The 12,821-nt window shown below is 36.9% G+C and overlaps 1 protein-coding gene across 31 annotated transcripts in view; it reads left to right on the forward strand.

Moving 5' to 3' along the window:
* PKP4 (plakophilin 4) overlaps window positions 1-12,821 on the forward strand; it is a 229,254-nt gene that overhangs the window by 14,777 nt on the left and 201,656 nt on the right.

Consider the following 12,821-nt stretch of genomic DNA (forward strand, 5'->3'; position numbering starts at 1 on the left):
AAATTTAGTATCGGATTTAATTTTTACAGTCAAGAACAATTAAATTGTCTGCTCGTATTTTCTGGATCATGAGATCTATTCACACTGAAATGTCTAACATTTTGCTCATTGTCAAAAAAAGCCTTTAAGTGCTGACACGAAGGATTGTGCTTTATTTCAAATTGTGCACATCACTGCAGTAACAGAGGCTCATCACACATGAGAGAAGACATACTGGAAGTAAGATTCATCTCTTCTAGTTGATTTGACATAAGCAATATTATCCAACTAAGTATCAGTGAATGCCTGTTTTAATATTTCTCCAATCTTATTCATAGTTACAAAATCAGGACAATTTATTTCTTCTATTAAATGCCATTTATTGAACTAAGCATTATTTCAAAGAAAAAAGAACTAGTCATTGAAAGTAATTCCTTTTTTAGTTACTCCATTAAACTTAACAATAGCATTTAAACACTTCTGATTATTGAAAAATTAAACATGCCTAAATTATTTGGTCTCATTCTACTCATAGCCAGAATTTAAACATAGCTTATCTAGTGGTTTCTGAAAGGTATAGGGTAGAAATGCATTCCTCTTCAGCTCTTTTTCTGTACCAATAAAGCTCTATCTAGGAAGCTTAGCTCAGAACTGAAAGTGAATCAATAGGAAGATGTTGGTTAAAGAATATATAATTAGTTAGATGGAAAGAATGAGTTCAAGGAATCTGTTGCACAGCATAGTGAATATCATTAATGATAATATGTTTTTGAAATATGCAGAGAGTAGATGTTAGGAGTTCTCACCACAAAAATGATAGCTATGTTAAGTAATGCATTTGTTAATAAGCTAGTTTTAACATTCCACATGTATGTTTACTTCAATATCGTGTTGTACACAATAAACACATACAGTTTTGTTTTTAGTTTCTAAAAATTTAAAATCAAAATGAACTTTAAAAAGTAGAATTAAAAACTGTCTTTAGGCTGACCATATCAGTTTTTATGTCTTTTCAACCAAATTGAGTCAGATAGAGAAAAGGAAAAGATCTGCATACTCATTACAACCTATGCTTTTCCTATGAGGAGGGCCAGTCATCTAATTTTTTAAAAGCAGTGAAAAAAAGACTACAGACTCTGTAGCATAGATTTATGTTAAATGTTACAAACATGAAATGTTAAAATATATCCATTTACAAGAGAGTAAACAGACAGCCTACAGAATGGGAGAAGATATTTGCAAACTGTGCATCTGACAAAGGTCTAATATCCAGCATCTGTAAGGAACTTAAATTTACAAGAGGAAAACAACTCCAGTAAAAAGTGGGCAAAGGACATGAACAGACACTTTTCAAAAGAGGACATCCATGTGGTCAACAAGTATATTTTAAAAAGCTCAATATCACTGATCATTAGACAAATGCAAATCGAAAAACCACAATGACATACCATTTCACACCAGTCAGAATGTCTGTTATTAAAAAGTCAATAAATAACAGATGCTGGTGAGGTTGCAGAAAAAAGGGAATACTTATATACTGTTGGTGAGAGTGTAAATTACTTCAGCCATTGTGGAAAGCAGTATGGTGATTCCTCAAAGAGCTGAAAGCAGAACTACCATTCAACCCAGCAATCCCATTACTGGGTATATACCCAGAGGAATATAAATCATTCTACTATAAATACACACACACACACACACACACACACAAATGTTCACTGCAGCACTGTTAACAGTAGCAAAGACAAGACAGGGAATCAACCTAAATGCCCATCAGTGGCAGACTGGATAAAGAAAATGTGGTACATATCACTCGGTGGAATACTATGCAGCCATAAAAATAACAAGATCTGGTCTTTTGCAAGAACATGGATGGAGCTGGAGGCTCTTATCCTCAGGAAACTAACTCAGGACTAGAAACCAAATACCATATGTTCTCACTTATAAGTGGGAGCTAAATGATGAGAACTCATGGACACAAAGAAGAAAACAACCCTCGGGTCTACTTGAGGGTAGAGGGTGAGAGCAGAGAGGGGGCAGAAAAGGTAACTATGGGATACGGGACTTAATTCCTGGGTGATGAAATAATATGTACAACATACCCCAGTGATATGAGTTTACCTATGTAACCTTCACATGTACCCCTGAACCTAAAATAAAAGTCTAAAATACATATATATCCATTTAAAGCAACTCATACTGTATCTTAGCTTATTTTTTGCTTTGAAGCTAGCTTATGAAATTTTAAAATCAGGTGAAATTTGTGTGGCTTATAAGGTCAGCATTAAAAAACCTAAGGTAAGAGGAGGACTCTGATTTTCCAGTGGTTACGAAGCAAGGTGATACTAAATGAATTATATTTATTATGTGGATTACATAATAAAATTTCTGTGTTTACGGGGTATTTTTTCATTTTAATTCCCAAAGCAAAACTACAAAGATGTCCAGAACAATTGTTTTCCTTCTTTCATCATAACCATGAACAAGTTTTAGCAGAAGCTACTGGAGGACAGATATTCTGCCTTTTACACGTTTGCTGCCCGTAAAGGACTGAGCAAAGACAGAGGGAAGCTCCGAAAGTACAAGACTCTGGGTGACTTGAAGCTGCCACATAGCTGAAAACAATCGAGTCTTTCTGTAATCAGTAATGACATTCTAGGATCCCTGAGGCTCACTTGGTGTTACGATATCACTTCTAAGATATTATAATACCAAAGCTATTAGAAACAAAGGATCTAGGCCGTGTTGATTATTGAACCCCTGCCCACTCCTAGCACTGGGCCTCAGAAATCAGTTATTGATGAGAATTCACAGAATTACACTGAAAATGTCAAAGTTAAGCCCAATAAAAATTTTTTTAAAAAAATGAGATTTTAAGTGAAGGCAAGAATAATTTGACAACTGCTTGTGCGTAAAATGTTTTCCATAATTCATTTGGGAAATGAAAATTTACTTCCTGTTTCCCATTTGCAATGGTTTTTCACCAGTGCCCTAAGGAAGACGGGTTTTTTGCCTTTACCTCAGCAGTGTAAGGCTGTTCCATAGTAGAGATAGGGGAGAAGGATCCAGGCAGGATTTCTTGCCTCTCCCACACTGGCTGCTGCTCCCCTCCCCAGGCCCACACTCAGTGGGAGGCCTTCTCAGGACTCTGGCCAATCTTTTTTAAATTAGCAACAGGGGAGGTCCATGTAGAAGAGCCCTCAAGGGGTATGAATTCACCCCCCAACTGATGCCCTATGGGGTTCTGAATTCTCTTGCCTGCCCACATTCAACACTTAGCAATTTGCTAAACATTTTTTTTTGTTGTTTATTTTTTTATTTTTATTTTTTAATTTATTTATTATTATTGTACTTTAAGTTGTAGGGTACATGTGCATAACGTGCAGGTTTGTTACATTTTTAACTCAGTTCTTCTTACTAGTATCCAGCATCATCTGTCCCAGGTAAGCAAGCCCAACCTTGGAGCTGCCTTTCCTTCCTTAGATTTCAGGCTAATTGGTTATACTGAGATATCAGCTCTCTGATGGGTTGAAGAAAATCATGAATTAGCAGAATGTGTGGTGTTTTTTTGTTGTTGTTGTTCTTATTGTCACCAGGGTAAGATCTCTGCTCTTTCTACTAGAAGAAAAGTAAGATACTTTTATAACTGCCTTAAGGAAGTTCACCTTTCCATTTAAAATGCCAAGGACCCCTGGTGCCACTTTTTAAATCTTTTTATTAGAGTTTTAGTATTTTTGATAACATATATATGCTGTCTCCCCACTAAATTGTGGACTTTGAAAGTCATGAAACTGACTTCATTATTTTTTTTTTTTTGTCTTCAGCACCCAGCAGAGTCGCTGGCATAGAGTAGGTGCCCAGTGTTTTAGACACAGCGGTTTGCATTTTAATCTCAGTGAGGGTATTTTTACTTTTTTATTGTTCTCAGTAGGTAGGAACAACCTGGCAGCAGATTCTTTCTGTGCTCTGTCCACATCCTATGGCACTTGCAGTGACCTGACAGCTTTCTACTGCAAGCTTCTAGAATTTTTAGCCAGAAGACTTCTCTGCCACCTACCTGTGTTGGGGCAGGTAAGAAGTGCCAGTGGGTTATCACTCCAGGAGCAACCCTCAGTCAGTAGCTAAGCGTCTTCACCCCTTAGTTGGGATATCTTTGAGGTGGGTTCTTTGTAGGCTGGTAGAAGTGCCGAGTGGAAGTAAGACCCATTTGTTCACTGTGATAAGTGATTCAGTGCACCCCATATGGACTTCCCTGTCCTATCTCCCATATCCATCTACCAGATAAACTACATGCACTGAAATTCTTGTCTTGGGTTCTGATTCTGGAAGAATCACAACCCAATACAGACAGTTATAATTCACATAAATTTTCAGATATTTAGAATAGTTTTCTTTAATAGGGACAGTCGGCAAAATCAAGGAGCTTTTTGAGGGCAATTATAGCTTTCATCAGATTTTCGAATGTTCTTGCCTCTCCCTTCCTCTCATAGAATTCATTTTCATTGCAGTAAAGACAAAGAAACATCCTTATCTTTTTAACTTAGAATATTAAAGCAGCTATTTTCCTTTCAGAGGACCGGTGCACTGAATCTTTTTAGATGCAATCAGGAAATCATTGGGGTGTGTTGTAGGTACACATGTGATTGTATCTTAGTAACTGAATTTCAAAGATAGGATTTTACTTTTATATTCATGTTATTGGTTATCATCCACATGCACAGTGAAAAGTGTGCTGGGATGTCATATGATTGCTTTCCTGCACTTTTGAATTGGGGGCTCATCCTCTGATGATTTTTAAACTTTATTTTATTTTTTTAGAGACCAGTCTCACTCTGTTGCCCAGCCCAGAGTGCAGTGGTGTGATTATAGCTCACTGCAACCTTGACCTCCTGGGTTCAAATGATCATCTCGTCTCAGCCTCCCAAGTAGCTGGGACTACAGGCATACACCACCCTGCCTGGCTAATTTTTAATTCTTTTCTAGAGACAGAATTTCGCTGTGTTGCCAAGGTTAGTCTTGAACTTCTGGCCTCAAGTGATCCTCCCACCTCTCCCTCCCAAAGTGTTGAGATTATAGGTGTGAGCCACTGTACCCGGCCCCTGAAGATTTTATTTGAAGTAAAATAGTCTCAGATTAGAGACCTGCTGTTTCAAATTTAGGTGATCTCACTTTTAAAATAGTTTTCTTGTTCTGATTGTAAATGAAGTCCATGCATTTGCAGAAAACTCTTTCAATGCAGAGCAGCACAAAAGAAGAAAGTAAAACCCAAGTATAGTTTAGCTGCATTCACAGGTGACCACTGCTGTCATTTTGTCTTACATGCTTCCAGGAGGTTTTTATTTTCTAAGCCTCTGCATGTACATATCTAAAAGAATTGGAATCAATAATCATCATATTCTTACTCCATTAAATGCTCTTCTAACACAAGTATTTAAAACATTTACAAAGAATTATATTCTGTGAACACCTGTGTAATAGAATTCTTTGTAAATGTTAATTCATCCCTTATAATTGGACACTTTTTTTTTGCTTTTATAAATAATGAAATTCCACTTGTAGTTTATGACTGCCTTGAAGTTAAGCCACAGATATGACCACATTTATTTGAGGATGACACTGCTGATGATTAGTGCTTGTAGAATCGCAAGCTTTTAGACCAAGGAAAGATGTTAGAGATCACCATATGCAGTTCTTCACTTTTACAGGGGAAGAGCCTGAGATCTGGAGACACGGTCCCTGAGGTCAGCATGCATACCTGTATCAGGAGGCCTGGGCTAGGTGTCTTGTTTCCCATCAGCTTATCTGGCCGGAAATATCAGACTTTGCTCCTCCTCTCCCCTACTAATTGAAAAAACAGGAAATGATCTAGCCAACTCCGCTGGAGGTGTGCTTTTTACAAATAAGAAATTAGAAGAAAACCATACCAAAATGAATGAACTACTTAAGTGAAGCAAAAGTATCAGCCCCTGTACCACTGAGGTAGTAATTATGGCCTGATACCTCAGGAAGTCAAGCAGCAGGGGATAGACCCCATAAAGAAGAAAGAAGTATCAGTCTTAAAGTAAGGTTTCCTGAAATTCTGCTGTCATATTGATCAACTGGGATTAGGCTGAAGTTCAGTTTCCTGGCGACAATATCCTGATTTAAAAAATGGCTAAATCGGGGCATGATGGCACATGCCTGTAATCAACGCTACTCGGGAGGCTGAAGCAGGAGTATTACTTGAACTCAGGAAAGTGAGGCTGCAGTACACTGTGATCCTACCTGTGAATCACCACTGCACTGCAGCCTGAGCAGCATAGCAAGGCACCCATCTCTCAAAAAAAAAAAAAAAGTCCAGGGCCTCATGCTAACTGAGCTGTAGACCAGCTTCTGAGGTATGCCAATAAATAAATTGATGACTATACTAATGCTTCATATGTATGACTGATAAGCCAGGGACAAAGTTTATTTCCTCAGTTCTTATGTTCTAAGAGAAATTTCTAGTTCAGGCTAAAAAATGTTTTCAGTGTCCTAAAATAGACTGGCAAAGGTTAGAGATCTTAAATTTGCAGTTTTGTTTTGAAAGGGTGTGGTTTGAAGCTTAATGTTAACCTCATGTTAGCTATAAGATGTGAGGCTATTGAATGGGAGCTTATAGCTTTATCCCAGATTTTAAAGACATTATTATTTAGATTTTTTTTATGATTAGGGAAGCGTTCAGAAACATTACTTCTGAACCTTAAAAGTAATTTTATTAAGTTGTATGTTTTGTTTCTCCCATTCAGTGAGTTAGAATGTTGTAAAATGGGGTTTTCACAGGCAGATGACATGCTATGGTTTTGATTTTCATAGTAAACCCTTTGGACTATGCCAATAGAAGTGTTTTTTACATTCTCGTGTTTAAAGACATTAACATGTTTTAGAAGAGTGGTACTAAGTGCTGTCCTAATCAAGATAAATGGAATCATCAGCAAGCATGTGGTCTGCCCACCGCTCTCTGTCTTAGCAATAGCTCATCTTTTTTTGTTAAGTAGTTTTCTAAATATTTGGATAGATCGCCTAAGTTATCAGTGATGGCTTAAAACTTAATTCAGTGTGGTAAAGCACAAACAAAATGTGAATTATCCACATAGTATTTTGGTAACTGTTTAAAAACATAATTTGAACTTTTGTTGTAAATGAAACTGATGATCACTAATGATAATTAAACTTTTTGCTTAGGGTTTGTATGGCACATTTTAAATATGCAACAGTACAGAGAATAATGTATGGAGTGCCCATAAAACTTATTCATGTTTTTTAAATCTTGTTTGCCAAGCTTGCTTAAGGATTCTGAAGTTGGTGTTTATCCTCTTCATTATGTTTTTAGTTTTACTACGTGTCTGTATCTCCATAAACATGGGCTTTTAGATGCGGAAAATCTTTGTTATAGTTATGATTTCCTGACACATTTTCCGCAGTATTGGAATTAGTAAATCCCACCCACTGAGTACTTCCATGGAGAGACTTGTTTCTATTGCTTTCTAGGCTAGGCTGCCAAGCCAGCATTCTCCAGGAGGTTTCTATTATTTTTATTTTTCCATTAGTAGGAGTTACCTAAGCAGTATTGTTTTTAAAACCTTTTTAATTCTCAAACAATTTAGATACTAAACATTAGCTAACTTTTAATTCAGCATTTAATTTTTAAATTTATTTATTTTATTATTATTTTTTGTCTTTTTTTGATACAGGGTCTCCCTCAGGCTGGAGTGCAGTGGCACAATCTTGGCTCACTGCAGCCTCTTCCTCCCAGGATCAAGCGATGCTCCCACCTAAGCCTCCCAAGTAGCTGGAACTACAGGCACATGCCACCATGCCCGGTTTATTGTTGTATTTTTTGTAGAGATGGGGTTTTGCCGTGTTGCTCAGGCTATTATTGAAATCCTGGACTCAAGCGATCCGCCTGCCTTGGGCTCCCAAAGTGCTGGGATTACAGGTGTGAGCCACTGCCCAGCCCAATTTTTAAAATTAATTTTTTATTTTGTAATTTAAAATTTTTAAATTTTATTTGTCCTTAATATAGTCTTATTAAGCTTCTATAGGCAGATTGTCACTTTCGTACTTAAAATGAGAATCATCATGATGTCTTTATCAGTTTGGGAAAGAGTTCAACTAATATCAACTGTATTAAGGGAAAAAAGCTTTATATTCTGTCATTGATGGCAGGTAAATAAAAAGCATTAATAATTCTTGGTTTATTCTTTAGTCTCTGATATACTATATGACCCAGACAAGCAATCCTTTTTCCAAGTCATAATTTGGAAATGTGTATCTAAATCATTTCTGATTCCTCTGTTGACTTGACTTAATATTGAAATCTAGGACTTGCCCATAAACTGACTCCACAGTTTTGCTTCTGCCCTAGCTACAACCAGGGCTGCCCATATGGCTTAAATGTTTGTATCCTTCATCAGCTGAGAAGGGTATCAGAAAGAGGGGAGACTCATCTTCTCAAGACGTTGACTCAGAACTGCTGCTGCTTTACAAAGAGCACCAAATTGCAGATCTGTCCCATGTCTCTAGGTCAGGAGTACATGCCTGTCTTTTTCTGCGCAGAAGTCAGTGCCAACTCACAGATTTTAAAGATTTCTGTAAAATATTTCCTTTTGTCTTAATTTTAAGTATCTAGCAACTCTGAAAATTTGCCTCCTATATGGAATTTGTTTATTTATTATTTGTTTATTTATTTTTTGAGACAGAGTCTTACCTTGTCACCCAGGCTGGAGTGCAATAATGCGATCTTGGCTCGCTGCAGCCTCTGCCTCCTGGGTTCAAGTGATTCTCCTGCCATAGCCTCCCAAGTAGCTGGGATTACAGGCACCCACCACCACGCCCAGCTAATTTTTGAATTTTTAGTAGAGACAAGGTTTCACCATGTTCGCCAGGCTGATCTTAAACTCCTTTCCTCAAGTGATTCACCTACCTCGGCCTCCCAAAGTAGCTGGATTACAGGTGTGAGCCAGCGCACCGGTCTCTGGGCTGCCTCCCCGCCCCCCCCCAGATGTTTGTACTTACAGAAAAATGATTAAAATGGTCAGCAGTTCTTTAAGAGGAAATAAAAACCACACCTAATATATTTAATGAAAAATCATATAAATAGGAAATTAATAAAATTTTAAAACTAAGAATTGAAATGCATATGACAATTGAGATGTATTCTCATATCATAAATTCACTCCTATAAAGGATATAATTCAGCGATTTTTAGTATATTCACAAAGTTGTACAATCACCATCCCTATCTAATTCCAGAACATTTTTATCACCCCAAAAATAAATCCTGCACTCATTAAGCAGTCATTTGCCATTTCTCTCTCCCCTCAGCACCTGGGAACCACTCATCTTTCTGTCTTTATGCATTTGCCTATTCTGGACATTTCATGTAAATAGAATTATGCAGTACATGGCCTTTTGTGTCTCACTTTTTTTACTTAGCATGTTTTCAAGATTCATCTATTTTGTAGCCTAAATCAGTGCTTCTTTTTAAATTAATTTCTTTTTAAAATTGATATTATACTTTTTGTTTTTAAATATTGAAATGATATCTCACTGTGTTGCCCAGTCTGTTCTCAAACTCCTGAGCTCAAGCAATCCTCCTGCCTCAACCTTCCAAAGTTCTGTGATTACAAGTGTGAGCCACCATTCTTGGCCTCATTTCTTTTTATGTGTGAATAATAGTCCATCATATGGCTATGCCACATTTGTTTATCCGTTCATCAGCTATGGGCATTTGGATTGTTTCCATGTTTTTGGCTGTCATGAATAATGATACTATAAACATTTGTGTACATTTTTGTGTGAACATATGTTTTTAGTTCTTCTAGGTATATACCTAGGAGAGGAGTTGCTGGGTCATATGGAAGCTCTATGTTTAACTTTTTGAGAAACTCCCAAACTGTTTCCAAAGCAGCTGCACAGTTTTTATTTTCCTACTAGCAGTGTATGAGGGTTCCACTCCTCCACATTCTCACCAACGCATGTTATTGTCTGTCTTCAATTATAGCTTTCCTAGTGGGTGTTAAGTGATACCTCATTGTAGTTTTGATTTACATTTCCCTAATGACTAGATACATTTGAGCATCTTTTCATGTGCTTCTTGACCATTTGTATGTCTTCTTTGGAGAAACGTTTATTTAAATCCTTTGCCCTTTTTAAAATGGGCATATTTCAAGTGCTGTTATAAGTACTATGATTAGTTTTAGAGAGAGAATTTTGTAGAATTGAATGATAATGTATAAGTAAAATGTATGTGGAGAGTTGATTGCCACATAACACATAAAAATAAGCAAAACTGGTTTATACAAGTGGACAGTATTCACCTACATGTATTATTGAAATGGTGCCAAATTATTTTATAACTTTAGTGTCTGATTTTAAAAACTGTTGTAATGTTAGTGATATTTTACTATATTCTACTTAGAATAATGTTGGTAAAGTTTATATAGAGTTGTCAGTTGTGATCTGTCATGCCATAATTATGTATCTGTGCTGTCTAAAATATATCTACTAGTCACATGTAGCTATTTACATTTAAATTAATTAAAATAAAAAATTCAGTTACTTGGTCACACTAGCCACATTTCAAGTGTTCAGTAGCCGCATATAGCTAGTGCCTACCGTGTAGGACACTGCAAATACACATTTCCACATCATCACAGAAAGTTCAGTTGAATAGAGCTAATGTAGATATACTATATCCTGAAATTCTCTCTTTCCTTTCTTCCTCCCTGCCTCCATTCTTTCCCTTCCTTCCTCCCTGCCTCCATTCTTTCCCTTCCTTCCTTTCTTTCCAAGACAGGGTCTTGCTGTGTTGCCTAGGCTGGACTCAAACTCCTGGACCCAAGTGATCCTCCTGCTTCAGCCTCCCATGTAGTTGGAATTATAGGCACACACCACTGCACCTGGTTTATTATGAAGTTTCTTACTCTAAGGAAAATGTCAGTGGAAGTTTTATTTCATTTATGTTTTAACCCACGTTATCTTAGAGCCTTACCATTTGAAATTGAACATTTTGGCCGAGTACGGTGGCTCATGCCTGTAATTCCAGCACTTTGGGAAGCCAAGGCAGGAGGATCGCTTGAACCCAGGAATTTAACACCAGTCTGGGCAACATAGGGAGACCGTATCTCTACAAAAAATAAAAAACTTGACTGGGTGTGGTGGCTTTTGCCTGTAGTTCCAGCTATTCAGAAGGCTGAGGTGGTAGGATTGCTTGGGCCCAGGAGATTGAGGCTGCACTGAGTCACGATCATGCCACTTCTCTCCAGAAAGAGCAAGACCTTGTTTCAAAAAATAAAAGGGAGGTGGGGGCGGGAAGGGAGAAATTTAGAGAACATGCAGGTCATTGCACAGAATGGAAGTATACCTGTATGTATTATTAAAGTTTGTGATAAAGTATTTCTTAGCCTACACACAGGCCAATTGGTTATTTTTTAAATAGCTTTTCCCCTTCCAGTGTGGAAATACTGAATACTTATGGCTAGCTAGGTCCTGAAATTTAGACCTCGGAAGTAGTCATTGGTTCATCTCTAAGTCACGAGCAGTTAGCTGTCTGTTCATTAGTGTGTCCTTAAAAAAATCAATGTTTTGAGTTGGGGAAGTTGTATCTTTTAGAAAGTTGATGTAAGGATTAGGAACCTGTGATTGGTTTTCTTTTTCTTTTTTGTTTATCCCTTTCTCGTGGTGCAATTTTTTCCTCAATTATTTGTTCTATTCATTGTTAATGCATTTTATTCAAAGACTCCCGAATTTCTGATGCTATTCTGGGAATGTTTGATCATTCTCTAATTTTTCCTTTCTGTGTATAAACAGATTGCTCTTCATTGTTATGTGTTATTTGTTAGTTGTTGTTGTTGTTTTTTTATCATTTTGTCTTCTCATTCTCTCATTTTATTATTGAGGTTTGGATCTCCAACTTGCTGTTTCTAAACTTTGATCATCTTATATAAGTTTCACGAGTCATGAATTAACAACTGGTCATTAATTAACTCTAGCTACATATTGATGATAAAATATGCAATATAGCATCATAGAGACCATCAATGTGGCAGGATGGAAAGCAAACAGCTTTTTGTGTATTAAATGGTGTTTGGGGGATCTACTATCTGGAAAAGTCATTGTAGTGATTTCTTTCTTTCTTTTAAAATGCCATTTTGAAACTTTAAAGCCCCTAACATAAAGAAAAATACTAAGGGACATAATTTTCACTAAAGTTAACTCTTGAATTTACTATTAACATCTTATTAGAACCAATTGAATTTGGAATTATGTTCTGTTCTAAGGAAATGTGTAGATAAAATTAGGAGATTAACAGATAATTAACAAATAATTTGAAAAGTATTGTTTTTCGTCATCGTTCTGCCAAAGTATTGTTAAAACTGCCAGCAGGAACCATGGTCAGCTGATTTTATTTTCATTTTTCCATCTATTGCCAGCCTGACTAATGAATTTCTGTGTGTGTGTGTGTGTGTACATTAAAAGTGAGCATAACAAGAACGTGCACAGTTGCACATTTTTTCAAAGCCTCTTGAATCTGAGCTCACTCAGCATGATTTCTGTTTGTCCTTGAGAACTGAAGCATTGAGGTTCTGCTATTGCAAGTGTCCATTGCTGTCCTGATGTGGTGAATGTGTTAGAGATGTTTATGGTTCCAAGTTAGCATTTCTCCTTAATATGCATATTGTTGTCTATTCTTAGTGAGGATTTCTCCTTTGTTTGCATACTCAGAACTTTTGATGACTAAAATGCCTGGTTCCTGTTGAATATACACATAGATGACTTTCTCAAAGAGGGCCTTACCTAAGAGGCCACTGGCATATTTT

Source organism: Macaca mulatta, chromosome 12 (assembly GCF_049350105.2).
Source record: "Macaca mulatta isolate MMU2019108-1 chromosome 12, T2T-MMU8v2.0, whole genome shotgun sequence".
In the NCBI taxonomy this organism is placed as follows: Eukaryota; Metazoa; Chordata; class Mammalia; order Primates; family Cercopithecidae; genus Macaca; species Macaca mulatta.